This window comes from Lithobates pipiens, unplaced genomic scaffold (genome assembly GCF_037356315.1).
Source record: "Lithobates pipiens isolate NorthernLeopardFrog02 unplaced genomic scaffold, aLitPip1_a1.2 Scaffold_160, whole genome shotgun sequence".
Classification (NCBI taxonomy): Eukaryota; Metazoa; Chordata; class Amphibia; order Anura; family Ranidae; genus Lithobates; species Lithobates pipiens.
This window is the reverse complement of record NW_027507749.1, coordinates 1,837,197-1,852,970: the sequence shown is the minus strand read 5'-3', so window position 1 is coordinate 1,852,970 and position 15,774 is coordinate 1,837,197. Positions and strand designations below refer to the sequence as shown.

The 15,774-nt window shown below is 45.1% G+C and overlaps 1 pseudogene across 1 annotated transcript in view; it reads left to right on the top strand.

The window, feature by feature from the left end:
• Positions 1 to 15,774, top strand: part of LOC143986463 (vomeronasal type-2 receptor 26-like) — a 74,581-nt pseudogene that overhangs the window by 14,053 nt on the left and 44,754 nt on the right. The window contains exon 2 of the transcript XR_013276530.1: positions 4,020 to 4,308. The product of XR_013276530.1 is annotated as a vomeronasal type-2 receptor 26-like (transcript). The remainder of the gene's footprint in view (positions 1 to 4,019; positions 4,309 to 15,774) is intronic.

Here is a 15,774-nt window from a genome sequence, read left to right as displayed (position 1 = left end):
TGTCTGGAAGGCCAACAAGGAGAGGCAGGCTCTGTGTCTACAACAGTGCTGGTTGTGGACGTGGTGCATCGTCATCAGCACATGGCCATGGGACACGCTTGTCCTTATTTTCGGCAGCTGGATGGTTTGAGCCACATAATGCTGAAGACTTGGTACAGTGGATTACCAAGCCCTCCTCATCCTCTCTCACCCAGGCTCAGGGTACTAGCAAAGCAGCTGCCAATGCATCCTCTTCCCTCGTCTCAATGTCATCAGTCACTCCTTCCCTAGACCCACCATGTCCTCCTGAGGAGCCCCCCGAACAGTTTGAGCACAGTGTTGTGTACACGATCCAGGAGAATGCCCAGCCTTTTGAAGGCTCTGATGATGATACCCAGCTAGAGGAAGGCAGTAGTGTGAGTGCAGAGAGAGGGGATGCTCAAGAAGGACAGCAATTTAGCAGTCATGTTCCACCAGCTGTAGCATACTGCCAGGTTTGCTCCAGTGATGAAGAGGGAGGGGATGATGAGGTCACTGACTCCACGTGGGTGCCTGATAGGAGAGAAGAGAAGGAAGAGGAGGAGGAGGCACATCTCCAGCGAGGCAGGATGCCCTCAGGGGGCCAGCTTAAGGGCAGCACACCGACTGAATCACCCCGCAGAGATCCGCCTGTGCATGGCACTGCCTCTGCACGTTATTCCAAAAGTTCTTTGGTGTGTGCCTTTTTTGAGACGAGTGCATCAGATCGCACCGCTGCTATTTGCAACATATGTCTCAAGAGTATCTCGCATGGCCAAAAAATCAGCCACTTGGGCACCACATGCTTGACCAAACATATGTTGACCTGCCATGCAGCTCATTGGCAAGCGTACCTTAAAGACCCACACCAAAGAACAAAGCGGACCTCTTCTTGCTCCTCATCAGCTGGGATCGCCAACCCCGCTACACCTTCAGTCCTCTCTGAAACCTGCACTGAATGAAGGTGTAGAATTAGGTGTGTCACAGCCAAGTACTTGCGGGCACTCTGCTAGCAGTACAACGACGTCCGATTGTAGCAGGCAAATTTCCCTGCCCCAGCTGCTAGACCGTCGAAAGAAGTTCACTCCCAGCCATCCACATGCCCAGCGGTTGAATGCTAGCTTGGCTAAATTGCTAGCACTTCAACTGCTGCTTTTTCAGTTGGTAGACTCGGCCCCCTTCCGTGAGTTTGTGTAATGTGCGGCTCCTCAGTGACAGGTTCCCAAACGCCACTTTTTCTCACGGAAGGCGATTCCGGTTATCTACCGGCATGTGGAAGGCAATGTCCATGCCTCGCTGGACAGGGCGGTCAGTGGTAAGGTGCATATTACCGCTGACTTATGGTCCAACAGGCATGGACAGGGACGTTACCTATTTTTCACAGCCCATTGGGTCATTGTTCTGGCAGCTGAGAAGGATGCAGGACAAGGTGCAGTAGTGTTGGAGGTTGTTCCACCACCACACCTCCAAAACACTACTACTGGTTGTGACACACCTCTCTTCTCCACCCCCTCCTCTTCTTCTTCCTCCATGGCCTCTTCCTGTGCGTTGTCAAGGTGCTATGCAAGTACGCAGGCAAAAATGAGCCATGCCGTGCTTTCGTTGGTTTGTTTGGGGGACAGGAGCCACACTGGGGAAGATATTTTGTCAGCTCTGCAGGGGCGGGCTGAGAGGTGGTTGACACCACACCAGCTTAAGCCAGGAATGGTGGTTTGCAACAATGGCACCAACCTCCTCTCCACCCCTCGACAGGGACAACTGACCCATGTGCCCTGTGTGGCTCATGTCCTTAACCTGGTGATGCAGCGGTTCTTGGGCAAGTACCCAGGCTTACAGGATGTCCTGAGGCAGGCCAGGAAAGTCTGTGTGCATCTCCGCTGATCATTTAATGCCAGCGCTCGCCTGGCTGAGCTCCAAAAGGAGTTGAACCTGCCCAAGAACTGCCTTATATGTGACATGCCCACCAGGTGGAACTCAACATTTGCCACGCTCTAGGGGCTGCACACGCAGCAGAGGGCCATCAATGAGTACCTGTGCGAATACAGAACCAGGACAGGGTCCAGGGAGCTCAGTTTTTTTTCCACCACGCCAGTGGGGCATGATCAGGGATGCATGCACTGTCCTGTCACCATTTGAGGAGGCCACGAGGATGGTGAGCAGTGACAGTGCATGCATCAGTGACACTGTACCTCTTGTCCACCTGTTGGAGCATACGCTGTGTGGAATAATGGACAGGGCACTTGAGGCAGAACAGAAGCAGGAAGAGGAGGACTTCCTTGCCTCTCAAGGCCCCCTTTATCCAGACAGTGTTCTTGCTGTCCCACCCATCACACAGGAGTAGGAGGAGGAGGATTGTGTCAGCATGGAGGTGGAGCCTGGCACTCAGCATCAGCAGCAGCAGTCTTTTAGGGATGATTTACATTCCCAAGAAACCTGTGGACTTCTACGTGGCTGGGAGGAGGTGGCTGTGGATAATGTTGTCCTTAGTGACCCAGAGGACTCCGGACCGAATGCCTCAGCTAACCTACGCTGCATGGCCTCTAGATTTTATTATCTAATATCTATGGTTTTGTTTTTATGAGGCTTTCTTTAAAAGCCCTCTGCAGCCAATTACTTGCTTGTCTGCAGTTCCCGCCTGTCATGGTTATGCAGTAATCTCCCTCTGTTGCTTACCTCTCCTCATGTCTTCAGACTAAGAGGCCAGCCACTTCCACCTGTTGGTTTTTATAACCTCTCCTCTAAGCATGGTTCCACCCCAGGCCCTATCAGGGAACCCTATATTAACCTGTGCACCGCAAGCCAGCGGTGCTGATCAACCATTGTGTGTCCATTATGTGTTTGGCATCCTGTTTCCTGCTTGCCGTGTGCTCTATGGTTGTCTCTTTTACCGACCTTGGTGTGTTCTCAACGATTCCTGTCTGCTTGTGACCTTGACCTTTTTCCATGTCCCCGACCATCCCTGTTTGCCTGTGACTCTGAACCTTTGGCGTGTACTCTGTTGTTCCTGTCTGCTAGATGCCCTGACCTCTGCCTTATCTCCTTACTATCCTTGTCGTTCCAGGCTGCTGCTTCATTCTCCTGTAGTCTACTGTGAGCGTGAGCTGTGAGACCCTAGGGGCCGCGATCTGAAGCCAGACTGCAGAAAAGCCCATCCTCACTACTGGAGGCTCGGGCGAACACCTGCTGGCTCTTAGACTCCACGCTCTGGGGAATCTATTCTCTAGCTCCTACTGGGATCTGTGTTAGTGTTCCAGTAGACCTGTGTCCTGAATCTCCCTGGGTACAATCCACAGCAGTCAGTCCTAAGGTCCACTACCTAGCGGTGCACTTCTGACTCCTACGGAGTGCATATGTCACCTGGTCTCAGGTGACCTGAAAGCGCCCTTTGACATTGGACCACGTTGATCTTGTCCCACGGGCCTGTCAGAAGCCACATTTGTTTTCTGTCATATTCTATACCCCTGATGAAGCCAATGTTTTGGCAAAACTAGTAGGGAAAAATTTCCCTGCTACTACCACCTACCACCAGCGTTTCTGTTCAGCAGAATAATCATATAGTGCTCCATTTCTATACTGTGGTTCAACATTTTGTAACGTTGATTTTAAATTTCTTTAATAAAATATTTCTACTATATCTATTGTGTTTAGATGTCGCTGGCACTGCAATAATCCCCCCTGTTTTCTTGTCCTCATTATACTTTATTTTCGGGATGAGGTGTCTTATCTACTAGCCACCAGTTCTTCTAATCCCCAAGTGTTGTGTTATCTTACCTGTTTACTGCATTACCATATACGTACCTTATTGTGCCACTTATACTACAATAGCCCTAGAATATAAACTTGTATTACACCTCATAGAATTTATATTCTGTGCTAAAAACTGTCAATAAATATATATTAAACACTAAATTTAAATCATTATTGTTTTAAAAACATGTTTGTTAGTTTTGTGGGTTGTGGCTAAACAGTAATCTCATAATTAACCATTTTGTTTCAATTTAAATCCTCTCAATATCTTACAGGTTGGACTTTGAAGAGTATAAAAATATCTTGGTGATGATCTTAGCTATCAATAGGATTAACAAAGACCCAAATCTTCTGCCCAATATTACCCTGGGCTATCATATATTTGATACTTGTAATGACCCAAGTATTATTTTGGGATATGCCACAAAAATATTGTCTGGAGAAAAAAATGCTCATAACTATTACTGTAAGGGACACGGAGAAGTGGTTGGTTTTATTGGTAACAGTGAATTCTATTCAAATAATGCACTGTCTCAGTTACTTAGTCTATATCGGTATACACAGGTAAGTGATCACTGCAATATATTATGTACGTAATATGGTGTGTCCAATGGATGGCTCAGTACAGTCGAGGTGGAATTTTTTTCTAGTCTTATGCTGCGTACGCATGACCGGACTTTTCAATGGACTAGGTCCGACGGTCTTCCCGATGGACTTTTGGTGGAGTTCTGACGGACTTTCCAAAGGAACGGACTTGCCCACACACAAGCACACCAAAGTCAGACGGATTCAAACGTGATGACGTACGACCAAACTAGAATAAGGAAGTTCATAGCCAGTAGCCAATAGCTGCCCTGGCGTCAGTTTTCATCCATCAGACTAGCATACAGACTAACTGATTTTTCGACCGGACTCGAGTCTGTTGGAAAAATTTGAAACATGTTTTATTTCTAGGTCCGTCTGAGTTTTGGGAAAAAAAAGTCAGCTGGAGCCCATACACGATTGAATTGTCCGACGGATTCTCAACGGTTCGCCCTAGTCTTATGGAAAGTCTGATCATGTATACGTGGCATTACTTTTGTAGGATGAGTAAAGATCAGAAGTAACAGAGTTTTGAAAAATGCAGGTGCACAAAACATTGCAACTCGGGGACATTATTTGGTGATCACTATCCCACCACTTTTAGTGACTTTAGTGACTCTAATGCCGCCTACACACGAACGGAATTTTCAACATCAAAGGTCCGATGGAACAATTCCTGTAGACCATTCAATCGTGTGTGGGCTGCAGCGGACTTTTGATTTGCAAAAATCCAACAGACTTTAGAAATGGAGCATGTTTCAACTTTTTCCGCCGGACCCAGTTCCTACCGAAAAATCCGCTCGTGTGTATGCTAGTCCGACGGACAAAAACCGATGCGAGGGCAGCTATTGGCTACTGGCTATGAACTTCCTTATTCTAGTCCGGTCGTACGTCATCACGTTCGAATCCATCGGACTTTGGTGTGATTGTGTGTGGCCAAGTCCGTTCATTCGGAAAGTCCATCAGAACTCTGTCAGAACTCCGTCAGAACTCCATCGAAAGTCTGTCTGACCTAGTCCCTCGAAAAGTCCGGTCCTGTGTACGTGACATAATGCCGCGTACACATGGTCGGACTTTCCGGCAGAAAAAGCCAGACGGAATCTTTTCATTGGATATTCCAAAGGTGTGTGGGCCTCATCTGACTTTTTTTCCAAAAATTCTGACGGACCTAGAAATAGAACATGTTTTAAATCTTTCAGACGGAACAAATTCATATTGGGAAAACCAGTCTGTTTGCTGTTCCGACTAACCAAAAACGACGCAAGGGCATTTATTGGCTACTGGCTATTGAACTTCCTTTTTCAAGTCCCATCGTACGTGTTGTACGTCACTGCGTTCTAGACGATCGGACTTTGGTGTGATCTCACAGGAAAAAAGAGCACTGATTGTCAGTGACTGCTTCTAACACTACCAAAAAAACTGTTAGCGATCGCAGGGATCAGGCCTGACTCTGCAAATGCTGCAGTTATATGTTTAGTGTTTTGTAAGTGACAGTGATCGATTGATACTGCACTTGGGTGGGCTGGACAGAGGAGCTAAACGCAGGTGCTAGCAGGTATCTGGGCTGATCCCACTAATGCCGCGTACACACGACCGGACTTTTCAACATCAAAGGTCCGACAGAACAATTCCGGCAGACCATTCGATCGTGTGTGGGCTGCAGCAGACTTTTGATTTGCAAAAATCCGACAGACTTTAGAAATGGAACATGTTTCAAATTTTCCTACCGAGAAATCCGCTCGTGTGTATGCTAGTCCGACGAACAAAAACCGGCACGAGGGCAGCTATTGGCTACTGGCTATGAACTTCCTTATCCTAGTCTGGTCGTACGTCATCACGTTCGAATCCGTCAGACTTTGGTGTGATTGTGTGTGGCCAAGTCTGTTCATTCGGAAAGTCTGTCAGAACTCTGTCAGAACTCCGTGGAAAGTCTGTCGGACCTAGTCCCTCAAAGTCCGGTCGTGTGTACGTGGCATTACACTGCATTTTTGGCAACTCTAAACTACTGGGAACACTAGTATAGATCTGATTAGATCAGATATTGATCTGTTCAGACACTAGAATACTAAGGGAGGTGTATGGTGCATGCGTGGGTGTTAGCCCTACTGGCACTAATCTGACGCTGCCTGGGGTGACACAGACCCTACTTGTCACTAAAACCTAACTGCTGGGTGATCAGAGGGTTTAACCTTTTATTAAGTAATATACGACAGGTGCCCTGACGCTATAAAAAAAAAATAACTAACTGACCAGCATCACCCATGACACTAATACAGTGATCACTGGTGATAGGGGGTGATCAAGGGGTTAAACCTTTATTATGAGGGGGTTAAGGGGTCTCTAGACCTATCTGGGGCCACTATTAAGTACCCTAATGCTGATTAGTGTCACAAATTACACCAGTACAGTGATCAAAGAAAAAATATGAACACTGCACTGGGCGACACAGTGACAGGAAGTGAGGGGGTTAACTGGGGGGGGGGGGGGTTGATCAGGAGGGTGATTGGGGGTGAAATATGTGCCTATGTGTACTGTGTCAGTATAGTGTTGGTGCAACTCATGTTTGGGTGTCCTCTCTCTGGAACGGAAAAGAGTTCCACGAGGGGAGATGACATCACTTCCCCTGTCTGTGTTTACACTTACACAGGTAGGGGAGGATTTCATTCGTCAGGACCGATCAGCAGGTCCAGGCCAGAAATCCTTGGCCTGGGCGTGGAGACTGATCAGTTCAGAAATGAATCAGAGCATCGTGGCACGCGCTCAATGTAACATAACGTCACTTCGCCCACCTATGCCATTCTGCTGCAGTAAAACTGCGGCGGCTGGTCAGGAAGTGGTTAATTAGCGTTAAAGACTATATGCTCCAATTATCCACATGAATTAGTGATAATTCCCTCATCTGATGTGCCCTCACCTGGGGGGATAAGACCAACCAATGGTCTATAGGCTCTTTTGTCCCTCTCTGGTAATCTGTTTTATGCAGTTTCACTACTTTGCTGGCAATCTTGAGATTAGAATATTCCTTCTTTTACACTTATCTCCGTACGCCCAAATCATAAAGAGAGAAACCTAGACATAGCGCTTTATCTTTTTTTTTTAACAATTGTTTTTTATTAAATTTTCAAATATAGGCACAAATATCTGAGACAGGTACATTTATAAGGAAGTAATAGAAAGTTTTGATATCCATATTTATCATATGTAACATATACATGAACATCACAAAAACCTGTTTTGCATTGTAAAATTGCAAAGTATATACAATAGATTATCAGTATATCAACTTTACTGTCTTCACTAAGACAAGTGAAAAAATTTGCAAACCCTTTTACGCAATGTTGCGACATTTCTATAGTAAACACTGATAACTTATGTAGAGGGGTCTCTTTAAGGACTATAAAACTACTGTTCTCAGAACCCCGCTGGTTCCCAGGATGTTTGGAGTTATGCCCCAGAGACTCATGGGGGAGGGCATATAGGGAGGGGGAGAGGCCTAGTTTTTTCCTTTTTGGACACCCCCCTCTCCTAGCAAGAGGAGGTCTGTGCTGAACTGCTGGAGGCACAAGGCCTGAAGCCTGGGCCTTGTGCTCTTTTCCAAAGAGCCCTCTGCCAGCCTAGCTGCACCTGAGAGACATTTTCTCATCCTTGCTGCAGTACACCAGAAGGATTGAAGACTCGGAGGTCGGTGGATTCCTGTTCCTAGACGAATCGGTGGAGGAAATGGACTTGGACTTGTCCGGGTGGTGAGAGCTGTTTAAAGACAGATACTTTATCTTTATTATTCGTTTGGATTACAAAGTTGTTCTTCAAGTGCACCACCGAAAGATTGCTAGCGAATATTGTTTCACTGGACTTCCATCTAGATCAGTCAGGCCTGACTGCATAGGTAGATAGTGCTGGGTGTTAGTTTACCCATGCGGGGAAGTAGCTGAAAAAGAGCAGCGCTAGAGTTGCATAGCAATACTTTATTATGCTGATTACTCTGTTTATCTTTATTACTGGTTACTGCAGGGACCTGCTTATATGTTGCAAACCAAATGTTCGATTCGTGTTATTCCTTTTATAAAACAACAAGTAAAGTCAGTTATATACTTTCAAAGATTGTCTATGAGCTTGAGTTATCCACCCACACACACATATTTAGAGTATAAGTGATTTAATGTGTATTGCTAGATACTAACTGTGCCAGAGTGGGTAGAGCAGATTGCCGGGGGGGTTGGCGGAGCTGTGCTCAGGGCCCAAACCAAACTTGCGGCCCTCTTAAGTGAGGGTATCGCTATACTTATATGAACAGATATAATAAGGCAACAGTTCCAGTTTGTGAGTGGACAAACTATTTTATCTTATTAAATTTTTCCCATAAGGACCACTGGGCTATAACTTTTTTTTGGTTTCCCTCCCTCCACGCTATTGTTTTCTCATATGCATAGGAATCATTTACCAATTGTAGAACTTCTCTAATCAGGGGGGGGGGGCCTGATTTCCTATGACGAGCAATAACCAGGCGGGCAGCATGAAGGATATGTAACACTAAGGTGCGGCAGTTGCTGGGATAGATGTCTAGATCAATACTCAGGATTGCTTGTGCAGCTGTTAATTTGTTTAATATGCCTGTCACTCCGGCTATTAAGTTCGAGATTACTGTCCAGAAGCTCCTCAAAGAGATACAAGACTACACCATGTGCACTAAGTTGCCTACCTGGCCGCAGCCTCTCCAACAGAGATTATTCAGTGTTTTGCTGTATGTCGCTAAGATGTAAGGTGTTTTGTACCACATGAGAAGCAGTTTTTGTGTTGTTTCTTTGTAGTTGGAACACCTAGTGTGGGTATTGTTGTTTTTAATTGCATGGCGCCACTGCTCCCGAGATATAGTAGCTTTTAAGTCTGATTCCCATTTTTGGAATTGTTTAGGAATATCTAGATATTTCTTGCTATTTAGTAAGTTATAGAAACATGAAATGCCTTTTTTTCTAGTAGAACCAACTTTCCACAGTTTATGGACCTCTTCTGGGATGTCAATTACAGGAGTAGATGTTGCTCTCAAAAGATTGTGAAATTCTGGCGAATGTTAGAAATTCTGTGTGTAGTAGTGAGTATTTAGATTGCAGATTTTCAAAGGATCTCAATCTATGTGTATCATACAGGTCTGCTATGAATTGAATTCCTGCTCTCTCCCAAGTTTGAATCTGCAGGTCTGGTGCAATTACGAGGAGAGTTTTGATAGGAATTGGTGTTGTTACGTGTTTGACGTGAGGGTTTTTAACTTGCAAAAAGTAAGCCCAGGCCTTAAGTGTTGCTTGAATCGTGGGATGAGTTCCACATAATTATTGATTGGTAAGTGCTGTGGTCAGTAGTAAGTTTTGCGCCTCTCCCTTCTGCATATAAGCTTGTTCTGCTTTGCTCCAGTGTATTGGGTGTGTTGTGTCATACCATGCTGCCACTTGCGCTAGTATAGCTGCCATGTGGTAGTCTTTTATGAGTGGGACTCCCATGCCTCCCGCTTCTCTATGTTTCGTAAGGATAGTGTGGAGGCACCTACCTCTTTTCTCTTCCCATAAAAATTTGGATAAAGCGTTTTGCATTTTGGAATAAAAGGAGGCCGGTAAGTGGATAGGGAGTGCTCTGAAATAATACAATAGTTTGGGGAGCAAGATCATTTTATATGCAGCCAATCTACCTGACCAGGACAGGTAATAACGTTTCAATTTGAGCATTTCTTGTGTGAATTCAGCAATCAGTGGTTCAAAGTTAGCTTGGTATAGTTGGGAAAGTTGATTTGTAAGTGAGATGCCTAGATAATGAAGAGATTTGTCTGCCCACGTAAATGGCAGTGTGTCCTTTAGAGATTTTTCCATGTCTAAGGGCAGTACTAGTCCCATAATACTTGATTTAGAAGCGTTGACTTTGTAATAGGAAACCGCGTTAAATTGAGCAAGTAGTTCCTGTATAGCCATGAGTGAGTAAGTCGGGTTAGATAGTGTTAATATAATATCGTCTGCAAATAATGTTACTGTATGGTCCTCCTTTCCTACGTGTATTACTTTTATTTGAGGGTGCTGTCTTATCTTTTCCGCTAACGGCTCCATAACGAGCGCAAATATTAGGGGTGATAAGGGACACCCCTGACGCGTGCCGTTAGATATGGGGAATGAGTCAGAGAAGATACCTTCTGTGAATATCATGGCTGACGGAGTAGAATATAAAGCACTGATAGCTGATTGTATTTGCCCGTTGAACCCAAATTTATCTAGTACCTTAGACATATAGCCCCAATGTATCCTGTCAAAGGCCTTTTCGGCGTCTAAGGACAGGAGAACAGAGGGCTGGTTTGATTCATTTGCACAGTGTATAATGTTGAGTATGCGCCTGGTGGCATCCGTAGTTTGTCTGCCTTCCATGAATCCCACCTGATCATGATTTATTAGGCGTGGCAAAATTTTCGCCAGTCTGTTCGCTAATATTTATAGTATAGCTTAACATCTGTGTTTAACAGTGATATAGGCCTGAAGTTTTGAGCCCTGTTCGGTTCCTTCCCTGGTTTGGGTAATGTGATAATCGTAGCCTGTAACATCTCCTCAGGGAAGGAGGCCAAGGAGGCAGCGCTATGGAAGACTTTCCATAAATACGGTGCTAATATCTCTTTGTAATGTTTATAGTATTCCGAAGAATAGCCATCTGGTCCTGGTGTTTTGTTGTTGGGTAATGCGGCGATAGTTTCTTTAATTTCTGATTCAGTGAAGGGAGAGTTTAATGTTTCTAATTCCGCAGGCTGAACCGAAGGGAGCGAGATGTCTTTTAGAAAGGAGCTTATTAGGCTTGACGTGGGTTGGGGAGTATCAGGATCCTTTCCTATATTATATACATTTTCGTAATAGCATCTAAACGTGTCTGCAATGTCTTTGGGGTTAATGTGTTTGGATCCGTTCTTATGGTGGATCAAAAAGGGAATTTTTTGTCTAATAACTTTATCTTTAAGTTGGTTTGCTAGTAATTTACCTGCTTTATTTCCATGCATATAAAAGTTAGCCTTAAGTCTGTGTGTATTCCTAACATGTTGTGATATTAATAGATTCCTAAGGTCTTCTCTTGCTTTGAATAACTTTGAGCTAATGTTCAAAGAGGGTGCTAGTTTATTTTGGGATTCCAATTGTTTAATATCATTCAGGATGTCTTCCACTCGCTGCCTCCTTTTCCTCCGTTTGGCCGCACTATGTTTCAACAGGATCCCCCTTACATACGCTTTATGTGATAGCCAGAGGGTGAAGGGATCAACGTTAGGAGTGTCATTGAGCTCAAAAAATTCTTTGATTGACTTCTCTATGTCCGATGCAAGCAGCGGGTCTGCGAACAGAAGGGTGTCGTTGCGCCATCTGTTGGCTCTAGTAGTGATACCTTGAGTGCCCACTGTCACAGATACCGGTGCGTGGTCAGACCAAGAGATATGTCCTATATCGGACTCGGAAATTTTTTGTAAAAGAAATTTGTCTACCAGAAATACATCAATTCTGGAATACGTTAAGTGTACTTTTGAAAAGAAAGAGAAATCCCTTTCATTGGAGTGTTGACTTCTTCAAACATCATATAAGTTGTTTTTACAGGTGAAGCCTGATAGAGATGATCTAAACGTTTTCCTGTTACCAGAGCTAGATACGTCTAATTGATGGTCAGAGATAACGTTTAGATCACCACATAATATAACATGGCCAAACACGTTCTGCTGTACTTTTTTCCATAGCTTATTCAAAAATGCAATCTGATTATTATTGGGAGCATACGCATTGACAATGGTGTATGCCCCATCACCTATCTCACACGTCAGAATAATATATCTGCCCTCAACATCGCTATAGTGGGCTTTATATTTAAACGCTACGGATTGTTTAATCAAGATAGCGACTCCCCTTTTTTTTGTTTGTGCGCATGTGTAGTAGCAGTGCGGGTATTGGTTGTGAGATAGGTGAGGGTGCCCCTGTACCTTGAAATGCGTTTCTTGCAAGCATAGTATGTCACATTTTTGGGACTGGGTTTCTTTCCACAACATATGTCTTTTTGAAGGGGTGTTCAAACCATTAACATTCATGGAAGTAATCTTGAACGCCATGTTCAATGAAAGAATAATATTAAATATGCAGCGGTAGAGATCTTATCACACGAAAGTAGGACCTTATCGATTAGAATGTTCAAAGGGTAAAAAGGGACAGTTATATATAAAGGCAGTATAGTGGGATAGACCCAGCAGTCCGTGGATAGTATAGGAGGTAAGTATCAATCACAAGGGATGATTAGGAAGCCTTGTCTTAGTTGTACAGAGTTATTGCCTTGTAGGATTTCTACCGATGAAACTGTCCAAGTGGACACAAAACTGTGTAACAAAAAAGTGATAGCAAAGGAAAAAGGAAAAAAAGAAAAAACAAACAAACAAACAAACAAACAAATGTGCTTATTGCACTTGATATAAAAAGATATGATTTCTCACGAAATCTGAGCAGGTAAGTACCCGCTAATTTTAGGGGAAAGTTCAACTAGTTCATTCCGCCGGTGTGACTCTCCGGAATGTACGAAGTTGAGATACAGGCACCAACCTTTGAAATGTTCAGGTATAATGGTCGGGAACTCGTCTGCCATCCTTTTCCTCCAGCTGGGGAGTGCCGTCTTGACGTGGGATGATGTTCCACTTTTCTAGCAGCCTGATGCCGTCCTCCAGGGTGGAGATTATGTATTCTCGGTCACCTCTCGCCACCACTAATTTGGCTGGGTAATTCCACCGATAAGGGATTTTGTGGTTCCGTAGTGGTTTGGTGATGGTTACCAAATTGCGTCTCCGTTGCATCGTGTGGGCTGATAGGTCTGCAAAGAAAGACAGTCCTTGCATACTCTCTGGCAATTGGGTCACACTCCTGGTCACGGACATAAATTTTTCTTTGACATGGTAATAGTGGATTCGAGCAATAGTGTCTCTAGGGAGTTGTTCAGGGATGTGTCTGGGTTTTGGCAGTCTATGAATCCTGTCTATAATTAATTCCTCCAGCGGGAGGTCTGGGAGGGCATCTTTCAGTACCGTGGCCAAATAGGCCATTAATTCTTGGGGTCTGACCGTTTCAGGGATCCCCCTTATCTTGATATTATTCCTCCTGGAATGGTCCTCAAGGTCCGCGACTTTTGATCTGAGCCATTGAATGTCATCGTCATGATCATTGTGCGCATCTACCATTGCATTAAAGGTTGTAGTAAATTCACCCATCTTACTCTCAATGTGGGTCACTCTGCTGCTTACAGCCTTGACCTCAGTTTTGCATTGTTTGACCAATTGCAGCATGTCCGTATGTATTGCGCTTCGCAGGGTCAACAGCATTTCTTTCATAGTGGAGTCCATCACTGGGGCATTGTTGGTGGGGAAGGCCGCAATGGCGTCTTGGAACTCCAATGTATTATCTATCACCACCCCCCTGCTTTCTGATTCAGAGCCCGAGGGAGATGTGTCTGTTAGTCTTTGTTTAGCTTTGGCAGGGCTGTTGGAGGCAGATGAGGCACGGGAGTCAGGTATACGCTGTCTCCGTTCCTCCGCTGGAGTACTGTCTCCTCTCCATCCCCCTCCGACATGCGGGGAGGACGGGTGCGCATTTCTGGAATCATGGCCGGCGCCATCTTGGCTATTCGAGCGGCCGGAGCGGGCGAAAAAATCCGTCAGCTTACCCGGTTCCTTACGGTCTTTCCTCTTCCTCGGCATGGTCTCTAATGTTAGCCCACCGTAATCGCTCTGTTTCCGAGAAGATTGGGTGCCTCTTGTTGCTGATTAGTGATGGCCGAACGGTTCGCCCGGCGGTCGTTTCGCGGCGAATTTCCGACATTCGCGGTCCGCACGTTCGAACGCCTTTTTCCGTCGTTCGCCGCGGCGGACTTACGTGTTTAATGTATACAAGAACTTTAACCTTTGGTGACACGTTTATCATGTGATACAGGACAGCCAATTGAGACATGACAGCACATGGACACTTGTACATTCCCCCTAACCTATAAATACACCCGATCCGGTGGCCATTTTACATTCTTTCTTCTGTTAAGATAGGGACAGGTTCCTGTGTGGAGTAGGGAGAGATAAACCACTAGCTATTTGGTACACAAAAGTTCTTTTCAGGACTGGTATAGGTGTTAGGTGTTGATAGGTTTGCTGTGCTGCTGATTCTTGCAGCAGCCTGAGTGTCTTTTGTTAGTTTAGAGAAAGGGAAAGGACGGTGTATGCTACAGGGACAGCCAGATTAGTCTTTCATCATCATCATCATCATCATCATCATTAGCTGTTACTATCAAGGTCCACAAAAGAGCTGTTCCAGTAACCACTAATCGTTCTCTTTTTTTGCCAATTTGTATAGGGACAGGAAGGAAGCAGTGTTGTCAGGCAGTGAGGGTAATTTTAAAGACTTGCTGTTATTATTAGTTCCACAAAGGTTCTTTTCAGGACTGGTATCAGTGGTACAGTAATAGGCTTGTACATGTATAATATTCTTTCTTCCAAATATAGAAAGGATATTATACTTGACTGCTGCCCTTCTGCTGCAGTCTGCTAAACATTCACAACTCACTTGTTCCACAAAAGTTCTTATAAGGACTGGTAACTTGGTATAGGGTGCTACGGTACATAGGCTTGAGTGCGGTACAGTCTGCTGTTCTGTAAGGACCGCTATCGGTCCACAATAGATAGGGTTGACGTGCACCACTGCTGACCGCTGCCCTATACTGCAGCAGTCCTTCAGCGGTATAGGGACTGACGTACAGTCTGCTAATCACTAACACACAACCTGCTTGTTCCACAAAAGTTCTTATAAGGACTGGTAACTTGGTATAGGGTGCTACGGTACATAGGCTTGAGTGCGGTACAGTCTGCTGTTCTGTAAGGACCGCTATCGGTCCACAATAGATAGGGTTGACGTGCACCACTGCTGACCGCTGCCCTATACTGCAGCAGTCCTTCAGCGGTATAGGGACTGACGTACAGTCTGCTAAAAACTAATACACAACCTGCTTGGTCCACAAAAGTTCTTATAAGGACTGGTAACTTGGTATAGGGTGCTACGGTACATAGGCTTGAGTGCGGTACAGTCTGCTGTTCTGTAAGGACCGCTATCGGTCCACAATAGATAGGGTTGACGTGCACCACTGCTGACCGCTCACCTATACTGCAGCAGTCCTTCAGCGGTATAGGGACTGACGTACAGTCTGCTAAACACTAATACACAACCTGCTTGTTCCACAAAAGTTCTTATAAGGACTGGTAACTTGGTATAGGGTGCTACGGTACATAGGCTTGAGTGCGGTACAGTCTGCTGTTCTGTAAGGACCGCTATCGGTCCACAATAGATAGGGTTGACGTGCACCACTGCTGACCGCTCACCTATACTGCAGCAGTCCTTCAGCGGTATAGGGACTGACGTACAGTCTGCTAATCACTAA